Source organism: Vicugna pacos, chromosome 22, assembly GCF_048564905.1.
Source record: "Vicugna pacos chromosome 22, VicPac4, whole genome shotgun sequence".
Classification (NCBI taxonomy): domain Eukaryota; kingdom Metazoa; phylum Chordata; class Mammalia; order Artiodactyla; family Camelidae; genus Vicugna; species Vicugna pacos.
The window spans coordinates 30,780,611-30,797,233 of record NC_133008.1 but is presented as its reverse complement, the minus strand read 5'-3'; the positions used below and the strand labels follow the sequence as shown (position 1 = coordinate 30,797,233).

The 16,623-nt window shown below is 52.4% G+C and overlaps 1 pseudogene; it reads right to left on the bottom strand.

Annotated features, from left to right (window-relative positions):
- Positions 1–9,106: 9,106 nt before the first annotated feature.
- LOC116285122 (U6 spliceosomal RNA) lies at positions 9,107–9,207 on the bottom strand (annotated as a pseudogene).
- Positions 9,208–16,623: the final 7,416 nt, after the last annotated feature.

Below are 16,623 nucleotides of genomic sequence, written 5' to 3'. Positions count from 1 at the left end.
CTGCCGCCGCCGCTGCTGCTGCTTCCCGGGCCCCGTGCGCGCCGCCGAAGGCGGGGGGGGGCGCGCGCCCGGGGAGGCCCGTGGATCCCCACCCATCCGCCTCCCCCGGGCCAGCCGGCGCGGTGACCTTGGGCCCGGCGCGCCCCCGCCTCTTCGCGGCCCCTCCCGGCTGGGTGGCCCCAGCCGCGGCCTGGGCCTCGGTTTCCCCGTCTGTCAGAGCCAGGGGCCCGGCTGCCCCCATCTAAGCCGCCGGCGCTGTCATGGCGCGACCCGGACGCGTGCCAGGGACATGCTCCGTAACCTTGGCTCACTGGCTCTTCTCTGAGCCTCGGTTTCCTCTTCTGTACGAGGGCAGTGGTGATACCCCATGGGAACCGTGCCTTCCACACACATTTATCGAGCGCCTACTGTGTGCTAGGCCCTGCTCCAGGACATGGGGGTGGGAGGGGGTACAAAGTCCCGACCCTGGTGGAGATGACATGAGACTGAGACACAAATCCCTGAGCCAAGCCTCTGGCAAGTCAGATGGTGGTAACAGCTATGGAGAAAATAAAGCAGGAGGGAGGGTGGAGGAAGTGCGATTTTAAACAGAGAGAGGTCAGAGAGGGTCTCCTGGGCCCTTAAGAGGACCTGAAGGTGAGAGGGAACCAGTAGGCTATGGGGGTGGTGGCTTATTCAAGGAGGCAGAAACAGCCAGTGCAAAGGCCCTGAGGCAGGACTGTGCCTGGCACCGGGTGGGGGTGGGGTGCTTGGGAGGAAAGGAGGGCAGGGAGGCTGGGCCAGTGGCTTCATGCGTTCACACAGGGGCCCTGCTCCCAGAAGAGCCTGCGCCTGGGTTAATGATCTGCTGTTGTGGTCTGGAAATGCCTAATAATTTTTGAACAAGGGGCCTCTCAGTTTTGTTTTGCATTGGGCTCTGCAAATTCTTTAGCTGGTGACGGGGCCGCACAGATGGCACAGGGCCTTGTGGGCTGTGGGGAGGACGTGGGCTTTCGCTGTGAGGGGTGGGAGCCCTGGAGGGCTGTGGGCAGAGGTGGGACGGGACTGACCTGGACTTTGATAGACGCTCTCTCCTTGCCATGTAGAGCACAGGCCTCGAAGAAGCTGTTGAAATAATGCATGTTAAGCCCCAGCAAAGGCTAAATATACAGAGTCTTAATTATCACCATCATCATCACCTATGCATCTTGCCTTCCGGATGAATGTAACTTCTTTGGGCCTTGGGTTTTCCCATATGTAAAATAGAGAATTAGGACCCTGGTCTCCTTTCCTGGGCAGATGCAGGGCCAGGACTAGGTTGAAGTGAATTAGCAAAATAAAAGCCCCTTCCACCAAAATACCCTTCAAGATAAAATAGTACTTTGACACAATATTTTTAAAAATAAAAATTAAGGTCAAAAATTCACAATGAGGAAAACATTAAATAAGACCGCATCCAACGGGGCCACAGGTGAGCTCTGAGAATGCAGGGTCTCCCTGGTCCCAGTGCCGTAAGAGAAGAGGCCCAGACTTTTAGAAAGCTTACTCTTCCTAATGGTTCTGGAATATGCAGACTCCACGAATCATATCGGAGTCCCCAGTTGGAAGGGGTCACAGAATTGTCAGGGCACCAGGGCAAAATGAAAATGGAAACCCTGTTATTCAAAACAGATCAGGGATTTCAAGATGGTGACGACCGAGCAGGAAACCAAGCGTGGGGACCTTCCTTGAAGTGCAGGGTCCTGCAGGGCCGCCAAGTCACAGGCCCAGAAACCAGCCCTGCTCCCTATCCTCCCCGCCCCTGCCTCTTGGGGACCAGACACCGGTTCTCTTGGGAGGCCACCTGCCTCTGACCCTCATTTCGGCAGGCAGCTCCCAGTATCAGGGCACTTGGTGACCGCTTTAACAAACCCTAGACAGTGCCGTGGTGCCAGGGCTGGGCCTTTCAGCATGTGGAGAAGCCAGAAGTCTGACCTGGACTATGAATAATAGTAAACCAACCCACTTGTATAAGTTTTTACTATGCACCAGTCTCTTTTTTAGCATTTTAACCCTAGAGACTTGGCCAAAAATCACGTAGCTGGTGGGTGGCAACATCAGGATGTCAACCCAGGGCCTTGGGCCCTTGACTGCACTGCAGTACTGCCCCTCCAGGTGGGGCATGGAGACAAGGGCTGGTGGGAATACTTGCTGGAAAGGGCCAGGGGCCCAGGTGATGCAGGTGCCTGCATTCTGGACTGAGGAGTTGGGATTGTACCTGGAGGGCACTAGGGAGCCATGAGAGGGTTTAGAGCAGGGCTTGTCAGTCTGTACTCCTGACATGCTGGCCCAGATCACTCTCTGGGGCGGGCCATCCTAGGAACTGTGGGATGTTGAGCAGTCTCCCTGGCCCCCACACACTCGATGTCAGGAGCACCTCCCAGTCCCAAGCATCCTCCGGGCAAAATCGCCCCCAGCTGAGACGCCCTGGCTTAGAGCAGCAGAGAGACCACCAGGACGAATGGTAGAAGATTCTTGCCGGTAGTGGGAATGGATGAAGGCGAGGCGGGAGGCCAGTAGACCAGGGAGGAGGCCCAAACTAACGTTCGGGAGGGGCACAGGCTGGGCTGGGCCTGCTGTGCAGAGGAGCTCTTGGGGGCAGAGAGAACCGAGTGTCAGCGGGTGAGGGAAAGGTAGGGCAGAAGGCAGCAAGCCGGGAGGGAAGAGACTTAATGGCATAATTAACTTGGGGGGAACTGGAGCTTTTGAAGATCCTCCTGTCTGGGCAGCTGCCGCCCCACACCCCTCAGTCCCACCCATCCCCACCTCCTCTGGACCACATCCTGCTCTTTCCTCTCCCTGGGGTCCTCAGGGCCACATCTGGGGCCACGTTGGGGTGGGGATCTGTCTCCTGTCTCCCACAGTCTGAGACCAGCCTCGCAGCCTGCTTACAAATGAGGGCCCGGCCCAGCGGCCTCCCGGGCAGAGACAGGCGCTGGCTGGCGCATGATGCATGGCGCTGCAGGGCCATTAATCAGAGGACGGGGCGGAAACAGGTGGCCGCCGAGCAGGTGCGGGACCTCCCTGTGGTTGGCCTGGAGGGGCTGGGGCCTCAGCTGTCCGGGTCTGGGTTCAAGCCCCTGGCCTGCCACAGCCGGGCTAGATGACCTGGGGCAACGTGAGTTTACTGGTCTGCACCCTCACCACCCCGCCCCCCACAGTGGAACTCATTCCCTCGGTGAATGTTTATTGCACCTACTGTGTGCCCAGCATGTGGAGGTGTACAGTAGTGACCAAGGAGGCCAAAAATCTCTTCCCTTGCGGAGCAGAGGCTTTAAAAACTTGATTTAGGTCCTGCCCCTCCTCTGCCCACAGCCCTCCGGGACTCCCACTTCCCTCGAGGTAAAAATCCAAGTCCTCCCCATGGTCCACAAGGGTCTACACAACCTGCCGCATACCCTCCCTGCCTTCTCCTCCTCCCTCTCTCCCCCTGACCCACTCTCCTCCGGCCATATGGGTCTCCTCACTTGGGGAACATGCCAGGCAGGGCCCCGTGTCCCGCCCCAGGGCCTTTGCACTGACTGTTCTTGCTGCCTGAAAAGTTCACCCTCAAATCCCAGTTTGGCTAAGTCCATTGTCTCCTTCCAGTCTTGGTTTAAATATCACCTTCTCAGTGAAGCCTTATCGTGGCTTCCCTGCGTAATTCTGGCAGGACTGGGACTAGGATGAAGGTACTTTCAAGTAAGACACTTTCTTAAGGTATAAAATTTAAGGAGGCACCAAAAATCTCAGTCAACAAGATGGGTGCTGTTTTAATGCAATCGATTTTTTATTGTGGTAAAATGTACATAAAATGTATCATTACAGACATTCAGCACATTCACAATGCTGTGCGATTCTCACTTCTGTCTACTTCCAAAACATCCCGTCACCCCAAAAAGAAGCCCCACCCCCATTAGCAGTCACCCCTCCCCCAGCCCCTGGCAAGTGCCAACACACTTTCTGTCTCTGTGTAGACCTTTCATATAAATGGACTCACGTGCTCTGTGGTCTTTTGTGTCCGGCTTCTCTCACTGAGCATCAAAGTCTCAAGGCTGTGATGTATGTCGTGCTTCACTCCTTTTCGTGGCTGAGTAAAGTTCCATTGTCAGGATGGACCACATTTTGTGCAGCCATTCATTCACCTGCTGATGGACACTTGGATCATTTCCACATTTTGGCCACTGTGAATAATACTGCCGGGACCATTCCTACGCAAGTGTTCAGGTGAATGTGTTCTTCTAGTTCCCTTGGGTGTATACCCAGAAATGGAATTGCTGGGTTGTAGTGTAATTCTGTGTTTAATCTTTGACGAATCACCAAGCTGTTTTCCACAGTGGCAGCACCATTTTACATTCCCAAATGTGATGCACAAAGTTTCAATTTCTCAACATCCTCAACACTTGTTATTGTCCTATAAAAAAAGTGTGTGTATATATAAAAAATATCCACTCTACTGGGTGTGAAATGGTATCTCGTGATTTTGATTTGCATAAGGCAATATTTGAACACATCAAAAATAACAAAAAAATTTCCATGATGAACAAAATGTCAAAATTCTAAATAAAAATGGGGTCCAGCCGTGCACTAGTGTACCCTGCTTTACTTGCTCTCCTCTTCCCAGCCCTGTGGCAGCTGCTCCCTGCAGTCCCCAGCCCAGTAACGTGGTCCACGTTTTCCTGGCTACATGGGACTCATCACCATCTAGGCTGTGATGTCTTCATGTATTTATTGGTTGGCTTTCTCCCCAACTAGAGTGTCAACTCTAGGAGGGAGAGATTTCTGTCTGTCTTGGTCACAGCCGTGCCCTTAGCATATAGAACAGTGCCTGGCTCACTGTAAGTACTGAATAAGTGGTGAATGAATGTATTGTAAGGATCCCCTGAGTTGCTGGGAGAACTAAATAAGATAGGACTCAGAAAGCATTTAGCATTCATGGCTGACACCTGACATCCTAGATGTACGGTTTCTAGCTTAGTAGAATCCTCTGATTGGCCAGGCTTGGGTCACATAATTACCCTGATTCAAGACTTATTGTCTGAATACATGCTCTGATTGGCCAGATTTAGTTCACATAACTTTCCAAATCCACTCAGTGAGAAAATGAGTGATGATTATATCAAATTATATTTTCCCTTCTCCTACCTTCCTTTGTTTAACAAATGCCTCCTATTTGCCAGGCTGTTTGCCATGGGAAAAGGATGGGAAATAAACTGACATTAACCAGGCACTTATTATGTGCCCAGGTTGCTTCTGATTTTCTTTTCTAGCACTACAGTGCGAGGCACCTGGACATGGAAGGTCAGACCTACCTGAGGGCCTTTGCACTTGCTGTTCCCTCTGCCTAGAATGCTCTTCCTTAGCTTTTCCTATGGACTTAATCCTTCTTGTCAGCTTAAATAGCAGTTCCTCAGAGAGGCCTTCCCTGACCAGTCCAATGGGGAAAAAAACTCATTCTTTATTATATCACCTTGTTTTATTATTTAAAATAGCATTTCTCACTTGGAAATGATCATGTTTAATTGCTGTCTTCTTTATTATCTGTCAGCCTTGTGAAATTAAAGGTTCCCTGAGAGCCTGTCTTGTTCACTGCTGTGTCCCAGCACACAGCTTGCTCTGGAAAAGGATTGATACTCGGGACAAAAATCAGGTTGTGAAATGAGTGAGTGAGGTAGTAATTATTATCCCCATATTTCAGATAAGGAAACTGAGGCTCAGAAAGGGGCAATGATAGATTCTGCTATTTATGTATCTTTGGAATCCCTGTCTTTTCCTCCACCCCCAGAGCTATCACTCAAGAAGAATGTTTGAAGACCTACTGTGTGCTTGACCCTGGTCTAGATGCTAGGGATACAGTGATCCACATTGACCCCAACCTTACAGTCTATCAGGGAACCAGATAGGAATTAAATAACTATGCAAACAAATACGCTGCTATAATCTATCAATGATCACACTGGTCCCAGCTTCACACATGTACCCAGAATCCAATTGTTTCTCACCACCTAGAGTTACTAGCCTGATGCAAGTCAGCACCATTTTGCTCAGTGCAGTTGTCTCTCATTTTGTTTAGGATTTTTTTAGTGCAAGTGACAAAAAGAAACAAATGAACAAACAAACGAAAAACTGAAACGGCTTAAGTGCATGGAATGGAACATCCAGAAAGTTAGTGCTGACTTCAGGCATGGCTTGATCCAGGGCCAGGGGTTCTGTGTCTCTCCACTCTCAGCTTTTCTGTGCTCTGTGTTGTCTTTATTCCTGGGACAGTTGTCTCCCATAGTGGCCAGCAGGCTCCCGCAGCTCTAGGCTTCCATCCTGACAGCTCAGCAACCCCAGCTGGTTCCTTCTACTTAATTACAGCCTAAGTCCTAGGGCTCATTCTCACTGGCCAGGCTCAGGTCATGTGACACCCTGATTTCCCTCATTATGGCCTGAGTTGACTGCTTTGATTGGCCATTCTTGGGTCACATGGTTTTCCCTGTTTAAATTTTTTTAAAGGTGTGATTGACACATACCATTATATTAGTTGCAGGGGTACAACACAATGATTCGATATTTGTATACATGTGGAGATGTGGTCACCACAATAAAACTAGTTAACAATCTCACCATACACAGTTACAGAACACTTTTTTCTTGTGATGAGGACTTTAAAGATCTACCCCCTTAGCAACTTGCAAATCTGCAGCACGTCTTAGCACCTGCAGTCCCATGCTGTACATTGCATCCGTAGGACTTATTTACGCTGGAAGTTTGTACCTTCTGCCCATCCCCCCACTCAATCTTAAAGGCCTAGAGGGAAATGCTCTGATTGGGCAGAATGAGATCACATGACTGACTTCATTGCCCCCCACGCCCGTGGCTGGGAGGAATGCTCGGATTGATTGAGTCACGGGCGCCATCAAAGTAAGTGGGTGGGGCCAGGCCCAGTAGAACCACCTGGGGGGAAAGTGAGGGGGAGATGCTCCGCCGTGGGAAACCACAGGCATCGGGGCTCCGTGTGAAATGGGACACGGGGGCGGGGGAGGCGGGAGACGGTGGACTGGAGGGAAAGATGCCGACCGGGGTTCAGATCCTTTAAGGTGCAACTTCTGTGCAACCTCCAAGCCTTGATATTCCTTCCTCATAAAATGGGAACCCTCTATTTAAAAAAATGGGGACTATGGCAAGAGAACGAAGAGAATGTAGGGGAGGGACATGATCAACGTTTCCATGACTTCTTCAGCCTCGCCCCCGCCCGTGCCACCCCGACCACCCTTGGACTGGTTGCTCAGCTCACCATCAGGTCCTGGGCTAGACCTTCCAAACCAATGTTTTAAAAAGATAGATGCTGTTACTATTACGAACCCGTTGTACAGTTGAGGACACCAGCTCAGTGAGGAGCAGCGACTCGTGCAAAGACTCGGAACCAGGACGTGGAGCAGCCAAGGCTGGGGCGCAGGCCCGTGGGACTCTCCGCTGTCCGTCCCCCGCAACGTAAAGCGGTCAGAGGGAGCTGGGTTTTTTATTTTAAGTTTACTTTTCCTTTTGGCTTTTTATTTTGACATAATTTCAGGTTTACAGAAAAGTTGCAAAAATAGTACAAAGAACTCTCAGATGCCCTTCACCCAGATTCCCCAAGTGTGGCTCTTTTTTTTTTTTTTAACCACATTTGCTCTCTCTCTCTCTTTCTCTCTCCTTTTTAATCCATTTGAGATTTTATTGTGGGCATCATGCTACCTTAACCCCAAATTCTCAGCAGGTGGTATTTTCTACCAACGAGGACGCTGTCTTGCAGAACCACAGTGTCATGGTCAAAAATGTGTGGTCAAGAGAATAATATTGAGCCAGTGTTTTTTACCTGGTCTGTGGTCCACATTCAGATTTCACAGTTGCCCCGATACTGCCCTTTACAGCAAAAGGAAATCCTGGGCTGCAAAGTGTGTCGGAGTCTCACATCCGTCAGGCTCCTTCCACCCAGAACAGTTCCCGGACTTGCCTTGTACTCAGGACACTGGCGGCTTTGAGGACTGCAGCCCAGCTGTCCTGCACACTGCCCCTCAGTTCGTGTTTGTGTGGTGTCTCCTCTCAGTCACAGTCAGGCTGCGCACTTTTGGCAGGGATCTCCTGGGAGTGGCGCTGTGTCCTCCTCGGGGCGTTGTGGCGGGACGTGCATAAAGCCTGTCTGTGCCACCTCCGGTGATGTCAGCCGGGCCGTGGTGGTTGCTGTCTTCCCTTTCTAAGTCATGGGGACCTGGTGAGGACATACTCGGGACCAGGTAAACATCCTGTCTCTCCTCAGGCTGTCGCTGATCCGCTTCGCTTTCTCACTTGAGTCATTATCACAGTGGTTGCCATGGGCAGTAATCTGAAATTATCTACTGAGATGCTCAAACTGTCCCCTATTCAGAAGCCCCTCTGAGGTGGCCCCTGTGTCATCTGACATGTCCCCACATTTCTCTGAGCACTTCCTTATGTTCTGGGCCTGCAAGATGTTCCAAGCTCACCTTGTCCCTTCCCTGCTCCACACTTGGCATCAGTCACCTCTTGGCAGAGCTTGGTTCCTGCTGATGGAGAATGGTGTTTAGAAACCAAAATCTGGTTGCTGGGTGTGCTCAGACTAGTGGGACTTTGCTGCTCTCAGGCCCTTCCAGTGAGCAGAGCTGGAAAATACACACACAGATGGATTCATGTATTTACATCGAAAGCTGTCTGTCTGTCTATCTTTCCATCCATCCGTCCATCCAGGTTAGGAACTGCGAGTTCACACTGATCCCTCCAATTCCATTCCATCACCCCAGGATTTATTCCTTCCCTCCTTCCATATTTTAACAATTCCCTTCTTCAGCAGGGTGAACCCGGCTCAGAGGGAGAGTTTTGAAAACAGAAATGGGGTCATGTCCTTCCTGTTCAAGACTGTCCCTGGGTTTCCTGATGCATTTTACTATATATATATATTATATATATTAATATATATAAATTTTTTTACAAAATGAAATGATTTTATTGTAAAATTTTCAAAGGCAGAAAACTAAATGTAGTATTTATTCTGTCCACTTCATTGTACCGTGTATTTCAGTTGCCTGTGAATGAAAAATAAAGAAATCTATAATTTTGAGCTTAAGGTTTTAAAAACATGGAACATATCACGAATCTGCGAGTCATCCTTGCATAGGGGCCATGCTAGTCTTCTCCGTGTTGTTCTAATCTTAGTAATACATTGCTGAAGTGAGCTCCCCGATGCATTTTCAGTGATACCCAAAGTCCCCTGGGGACCCACGAGGCCCTTCAGGACCTGCCTCACCCCCGCCCTGCCCTCACCTCCTCTCTCTCCCTCATTCACTCTGCTCCACGTGGACATCCTTGATGTTCCTGCAACGTGCCAGGCATGGTCCTGCCCCAGGGCCTTTGTGCGCACTGTTCTCTCTGCCTCAGAGGCACTTCCTCCAGGTCTCAGCTCAGCGTCGCCCTCAAACAGACCACCTTGGACTTTCCTAGAAGAACCTGACCTCCATTCACTCACCCTTCTCTGTTTTTCTTTACAGCAACATCTCTGCCTTTATGTTTCACTTCTGTGCCTGTTGTCTGCACCAGAGCCTCAGCTCCACGAGGCAGGGGTTTAGCATCTTTCACTCCCTGCACAGAGCTGGTCACACAGCAGGTGCTCGGTAAGTCTTGGTCAACACGAAAATCCTCTTTCTCGGGATTAGGCTGCACGGGCAAGTCAGGATGCAGCTTCAACAGGTGGGCTGCAATGAGACACCACAGCCCAGGAGGTTAGTAAACAACAGACGTTTATTCCTTGCAGTTCCAGAGGCTGGAAAGCCCCAGATCAAGGTCCCGGGCAGTTTGGCTGCTGGCGAGGGCCCTGTTCCTGGCCCGCAGATGGCCACCTTCTCCCTGTGTCTCACTTGGCCCTTCCTCCGTGTACACATGAGGACTTAACTCTCTCTCTCCCACTTTTTTTTTAATCGAAGTTGAGTTGATTTACACTGTTGTGTTCATTTTTGGTGTACAGCATAGTGAATCAGTTATACACATACATTCTTTTCCATATTTTTTATTATAGGTATTGCAAGTTATTAAATGTAGTTTTCTGTGTTGTTTAAACTTTGGTTTTTGAAATTCTTTTTTGTTGTTGTTGTTGTTTTGGGGGAGAGTAATTAGGTTTATTTATATATTTAGTTAGTAATTTTTATGGCGGTTCTACGGATTGAGTCCAGGGCCTTACGCGTGCTAGGCACAGGCTCTGCCACTGAGCTGTACCCTCCCCCCGTCCATCTGATATGCAGTGTTTGTACCTGTTAATCCCAAACTCCTACTTTATCCCTCCCCACCCCTTCCCCCTTTAGTAACGACAAGTTTGTTTTCTATGGCTGTGAGTCTCTCTCTCTCTTTTTTTTTTAGTGTTTTTTTTTTGCAGGGGTAATTAGGTTTATTTATTTTTAGAGGAGCTACTGGGGATTGAACCCAGCGCTCTGCCACTTGAGCTAAACCCTCCCCTCTGTGAGTCTCTTTCTGTTTTGTCAATGCGTTCATTCGTACCATTTTTTTTAGGTTCCACATACAGTGATATCATATGATACTTGTCTTTATCTGACTTACTTCACTTGGTGGGACCGTCTCTAGGCCCATCGGCGTTGTTGCAGATGCCATGTTTCTCCTCCTCTTCTTGCAAGGACACCGATCCTGTTGGATTAGGGCTCTGTTCTTATAACCTCATTTAACTGGAATTACCTCCTAAAGGTTCCATCTCCAAGCGCAGTCACATTTGGGGGTCACAGCTTCCACACAGGAATTTGGGGGGATATTATTCAGTCCGCAGCACAGCTCCGCTGCGTTCTGCTCTGGCAGCCGGACGCAGCGGTGCCCCTGGGAGGTGACTGAGCAGGGCTGTCTGCGGTGCACGTCACATGTGCCAAGCCCTGGCACCGGGAGGGGACAGCAGGATGGCTCCTGGCAGAGGAGGCAGGTGCGTACCTGGTGGCTACTCTGATGCGGCTGTTCCCAACGAGGGGCGATTCTGCCTCCAGGGGACATTTGGCAACATCGGGTGACACCTGTGGTGGTCACACTGGAAAGGCTCCTGGCATCGAATGGGTGAGGGCCGGGGAGGCTGCTCCACACCCTCCCAGGGCCCAGGACATCCCACAGAGGACTGTCCCCCAATGCTAGCAGTGCTGAGAGTGGGAGACCTGGCTCCTCTGATGAGAGCCAAATAGCAAACAGAGAGAAGAGGTTCTGGAGTTTTTCCAGGAAGATTTATAACAGTGGAACTGACCTTGGCGGGGACTGAGTTTCCCCCCAAATGAAGGATGTGGGGGTTACCGGGGTGTCCACTGATCCGATTGGAGAAGACAGCTCGCACAGAGGCCAGGAGAGGGGAACACAACTGCTGAGACTGGGGCGCATGGAGGGGGCTGGCGGGGAGGGTGGTCCCCAGGGGCAGACCACCCAGGGCCCTGGGCTCTGCATTCATTTGGAGGGTGCTGGGGCCACGCAAGGCTTTTGAGTATCACGAGAGGGCACCACCATCTGATATGGCTTTTGAAACCTCTGTCTGGCTGTTTCCAGGAGAGCAGGAAACAGGGCTGCCTTGGGACCTGGTGGGTCTCTTCCTGTATGAAAATGGTGAAATTTCTGTTTTACGTGGTGTTGGTATGCAGACAGATACCCCGCATGCTGGATGCGTGATGATATATTCGTGATTATTAGATTCATTGTTTTCTTCCCATTTTAAAGGAAATTAAAACAGTGGGCCCCTAAAAGCATCATGGACCCTGGGCACTGTGCACAGTGAAGACGTTGGTCCTGGAGGAGGAAGATCGGGGGAGCAGAGGGGAGTTGGGTGGGTGGAGGTGGGGTGGGGGCTGGACTTGAGTGAGACTCTGCAGGGTGGGTGTTGGCATGGATGGGGCTGGCAGGATGAGGCTGGCGGGCCCGTCGTGGGAGTGAGCTGCTCTGGGAGACAGTGCTGGGGGTGGCTTCTGAGTTCACTTTTGGACATGCTGGGTTTGAGAACCCTGCGAAATGCCCACAGAAAAGTCAAGGGGGAACAAAATAGATTTACTGGACTTCATCGAAATGAATAACTAAATTTTTTTTAATTTTGGGAGAAGGTAATTAGGTTTATTTATTTTTTCATTTTTTTAAATGGAGGGACTGGGGATAGAAACTAGAACCTCGTGCGTGCTGAGCACGTGCTTACCACTGAGCTGCACCCTCCGCGCTGAAATGAACACCTTTCGTGCGTTGAAGACCACCACCCAGAGAATGGGAAGAGCTCGTGGAGTGGGAGGAATCCTCGCAGACTCTGTATCTGATAAGGTTCCGTGATCCAGAACAGGTAAAGAACGCCGCCGGTGCAATAGCAAAGCAAAATGCACCGCCTAGTGAAGCGCGGACAGAGGGTTTGAACGACGCTTCTCCAAGATGACACACAAATGGCCAAAAAGCACAGAAAAAGATGCTCAGCATCACCAACCATCAGGGACGTGTAAATCGAAACCGCCATGAGACACCACCTCACACTCCTAAGGATGGTTATTGTCAGAAGATGGAAAATTACACATCCTGGCGAGGATGCGAAGGACTTGGAAGCCTCGTGCATGACTGGTGGGAATGCAAAATGGTGCAGCCGCGGTGGGAGACAGCCTGGCGGTTCCTCAAAAAGTTGAACATAGACCCAGCGTATGACCCAGCAATGCCACTCCTCGGTCTAGACTCAAGAGAATTTAAAAAGCAAGGATTTAAACAGATATTTGTACACCAGTGTTCATAAGAGTATTGTTCACAGTAGCCAGGAATAGAAGCAACTCTCCATCAACAGAGAAATAGATAAACAAGAGTTCACTGTCTTAACCAATTTTAAGTATACGATTCAGCGGCATTAAGCCCATTCACACTGGTGTGCAACCACCGCCACCCTCCATCTCCAGAACTGTCTCGTCTTCCCAAGCTGAAACTCTGTCCCCATGAAACACGCACTCCCCAGCCCCTCCCCCAGCCCCTGGCCCCACCATCTACTTTCTGTCTCTGGATGTGACTCCTCTAGGTTCTCCTGTGAGTGGACTCAGAGTATTTGTCCTTCTGTGTCTGGCTTATTTCATGCAACATCTCTTAAATAAGCCCTGTCCCCATGAGTAGTCACCCCCCCCAGCCCCTGACAACCAGGAGCCCCCTCTCTGGGGACTGGCCTGTTCCGGACGCCTCACATCCGTGGACTCACACAGTGTGTCCTCCTGTGCCTGCTTCTCCCCCTGAGCACCATGCTCTCAGGGTCCGTCCCTGTGGTGGCGGGTGTCAGGGCTGCTCTCCTGGTCACGGCTGAGTGATGTCCCGGTGTGGAGGGACCACATTTTGTTCATGCGTTCATTCACTGATGAACATCTGGGGTGTTGCTACTTTTTGGCTCCTGTGCGTCTGTGAATAGTCATGTACAGGTTTTTGTGGAGACACCCGTTTTCATTTCTCCTGGGTTGGTACCTGGGAGTGGAATTGCTGTGTCAGATGGAAACTCCACGTTGAACTTTTGAAGAAACCACCAAACCGTTTTCCACGGCGACTGCCGTTTTCCATCCCCAGCAGCCATGTAGGAGGTTTCCGATCTCCCCACATCCTCGCCAGGACTGTTACAAGCGCTTGCAACTTTTGAACCTGACGTCAGTGCCTCGCTCATCTTGCCCGAGTCCAGGCCAGCAGGGAGCCTGTTCTGTCTACACCTCGGAAACCCCGGGAGAGAAAAACAAACAAACGGGGGAAATGATGCTGCACGTGGCACAGGTCTCCGATGTGCTGGGAGCCGTTCTCAGCCTTCTCCACACCTTCATTTATTTGCTGGTGACCCATTTTGCAGATGGGGACAGTCGGGGCTTAGGGAGGGTGTGGCCCGGCAAGAGGTCACCCAGCCCAGCAGGGGCTGGGAACTCGGGCCTCTAGACCTTGTCACCCCCCACCCCAAGCCTGACAATGAACATGTTTTGTTTTTGTCAGTGCGCTCTGGTAGCACCCTTGGGAGCCTGGCGTTGGCAGGGCTGGGAGCCACTGTTGGGGTGTTTAAAGACCTTTAAAAGGTGTTCCCAGCATGTCCCTGGGGCTGCGCGATAATTAGGTATGATGATCAGGAGGCCAACTCCAGCAAGCATGTCTCTGGGGACACCTGGGGACATTTGGGGACTGTGGGGGAGCAAGGACGTGTGGCTGCCCACCTGGCCTGCCCTCCAGAGGCCCCCACTGCCTCTCTCGAGGTGCCTAAGGGCCAAGTGCCTGCCGCGGCTCTGCAGCCCGAGGACTGTGTGGCCCTGGACCATTGTCTGTCCCTCTCCGGGCCTCTGCATTCCCATCCTGTGTAGCAGGTGAGGGTCAAGTGCCAAGCCCGCGGGACCTGCACCGCTGTCCTCACGCCCTGGTGCCCCTGCCCCTCCCCCTAACCAGTCAGTGTCCCCTTCGCTGTGAGAGGCCAGGGTCGGCCAAGACCTCCTATCGCCAGAGCTGTCCCCGAGCGGGGCCCGGTGATCACTCCTGCTTTACGGCTGAGGAAACGGAGGCCCAGAGCCCCCGAGGGTCTGAGAAAGGCCCCGGCCTGTGAGTGGGAGAGCCAGGATTTGAACCCCGACCTCCCCCCCCCGCACCAGCCCGCGTTCCCGCCGCGCCGCTGCGCGGGCCACACTTGCAGCATTTCGCGTCGACGCCGCGGGAAAAGCGGTGTCCGTCCCGGCGGGGGCCGCGCTGAGCCCTGGCCCGGCTCGGGGGCCTTCGGGGGGGACTCGGGTTCGGTGGGGTCATGAGGGTGGGGCCCTCGGTGGGTGGGTGTCCCGCCGTCCCCGCCGCGGCCTCGGGCTCGGCTCCGCCTCCCGGACCGTGAGGAAGTGCGTGGCGGTTGTTCCAGGCGCTCGGGCTGCGGTGTTCCGTCATGTGCCCCGCGCAGACAAGGGAGTAAGTCAAGGAATTCAGTCCCCAGAACAGTCCCAGGAGGAAGTGGGTATAGTGGACCCAGAGGCTCAGAGAGGGCAAGACACACCCCTGAGGTCACAGAGCCCGGAGTCGACAGAGACAAGATACGAACTCCAGTCTGGATGGTTCTCAGCCTTGCCCGGATCTCACCCCAAGTCAGTCTTGGGAGGCAGTGTAGCCTCCCAGTGAATAGACAGAAGTGGGTTCCAACCCTCACTCTGGCCTTCTACTTGCTGAGTGACTGGGACTAGGGCATGTCCTCTGTCTGCACCTCTGTTTCCTCATCTGCAAACAGGAATCCTAACAGCTCCAGAAAGCTGTGAGGATGGAATGAAATCAGGCATGCAGGTGTCCTAGCTGGCCGTTAGCTCAGAGTAAGAGCACTTGGTAAAAAAATGTTTTTAGTTTAAAATTTAAAAAAAATTAAAAAGAGCACTTGGGCAGCTGTCCTCTCTGAACCTCAATTTCTTCTATTAAATGAGTATAATGTCAGTGCCTGCCTGTATACAATACCTGAGGCAAAGACTTGAGTCGATAGGAGTAAAGTGCTCAGAACAAGGTCTGCTGTCAGTAAGTGCTTAATTTATAATAATTAAAAAAAATGCTCATAAATGCAAACACATCCACCACCGCGGAGACACACAACACCTACAGACACACACACGTGGGGTCCCTCCTGCCCAAGGATGAGTGGCTGTTTGCTCTACCAACTGGACTGTCCACCTGGGTCCCCACAGAGCGCCCACGCCCACCTGCATTAAATGTAAATCAGTCAGAATGAAAGGAAATTTAAAAATTGGGCTCCTCTGTTGCACAGGCCACATCTCTGGGGTCCATTCGCCACTGCCGCCACCACCCTGGACAGTGAAGACTTAGAAGGTGCCCATCCTCTTTCACCACGGCAGGCCATTCTGTGCAGAGCGCGGCTTTGAACGTCCTAGAGCAGTGGTTTTCAGCCTCGGGTGGTTCTGTCCCCAGGGGACAGTGGATGATGCCAGGGGACATCTGTGGTCATCATGCCTGGGGGCTCCTGGCTTCCAGTGGGTGGAGGCCGGGAAGCTGCTTCACACCCCACCAGGCCCGGCCCCCCACCCCCCAGCATGACCCGGCCCCACGTCAGCGGGGCTGGGGGGACCCTGGAGGAGGGCAGTAGGTCTCAAATGGGTCCCCAGACCAGGGTGGCAGCATCACCTGGGAGCTTGGAAGACATGCAAACTCTCTGGCCCCACCCCCAGCCAGGAATGCTGCTCACATCCAGGCACAGGACGGCTTGAATGTCCACGGCGCCGAGCGGGAGGGACTGTGGACTAGAGCTGTGGGAGCCACTAACCATGCACGGTTCTACTCGTTTACCCTGAAATTGATGTAATTAAATGAACTGGAAGATGCCTAACCTCGGATGCCCTGGTCACATCGCAGGGGCTCAGCGGCCACAAGCGGCTAGCATGCTGGACAGCACCGAGCTGGAATGCTGCCATTCTGGCAGAAAGTGCTGGTGGGCAGCGCCGCGTGGCGACCCTCCCCGAGGTCAGGCCAGGCGGGCACCGTGGGCCCCGCCCCCAACACGAGCGCCGAGGCCGCGGTTCCACGACCGTCCACAAGGGGGCAGCGTGTCCCCGGAGCCGGCGCCCCGCGCCGAGACCCAGCACGGAGCTGGCATCCCTCCGCTTGCACTGTCTTGGGGAGCGCGCCCGC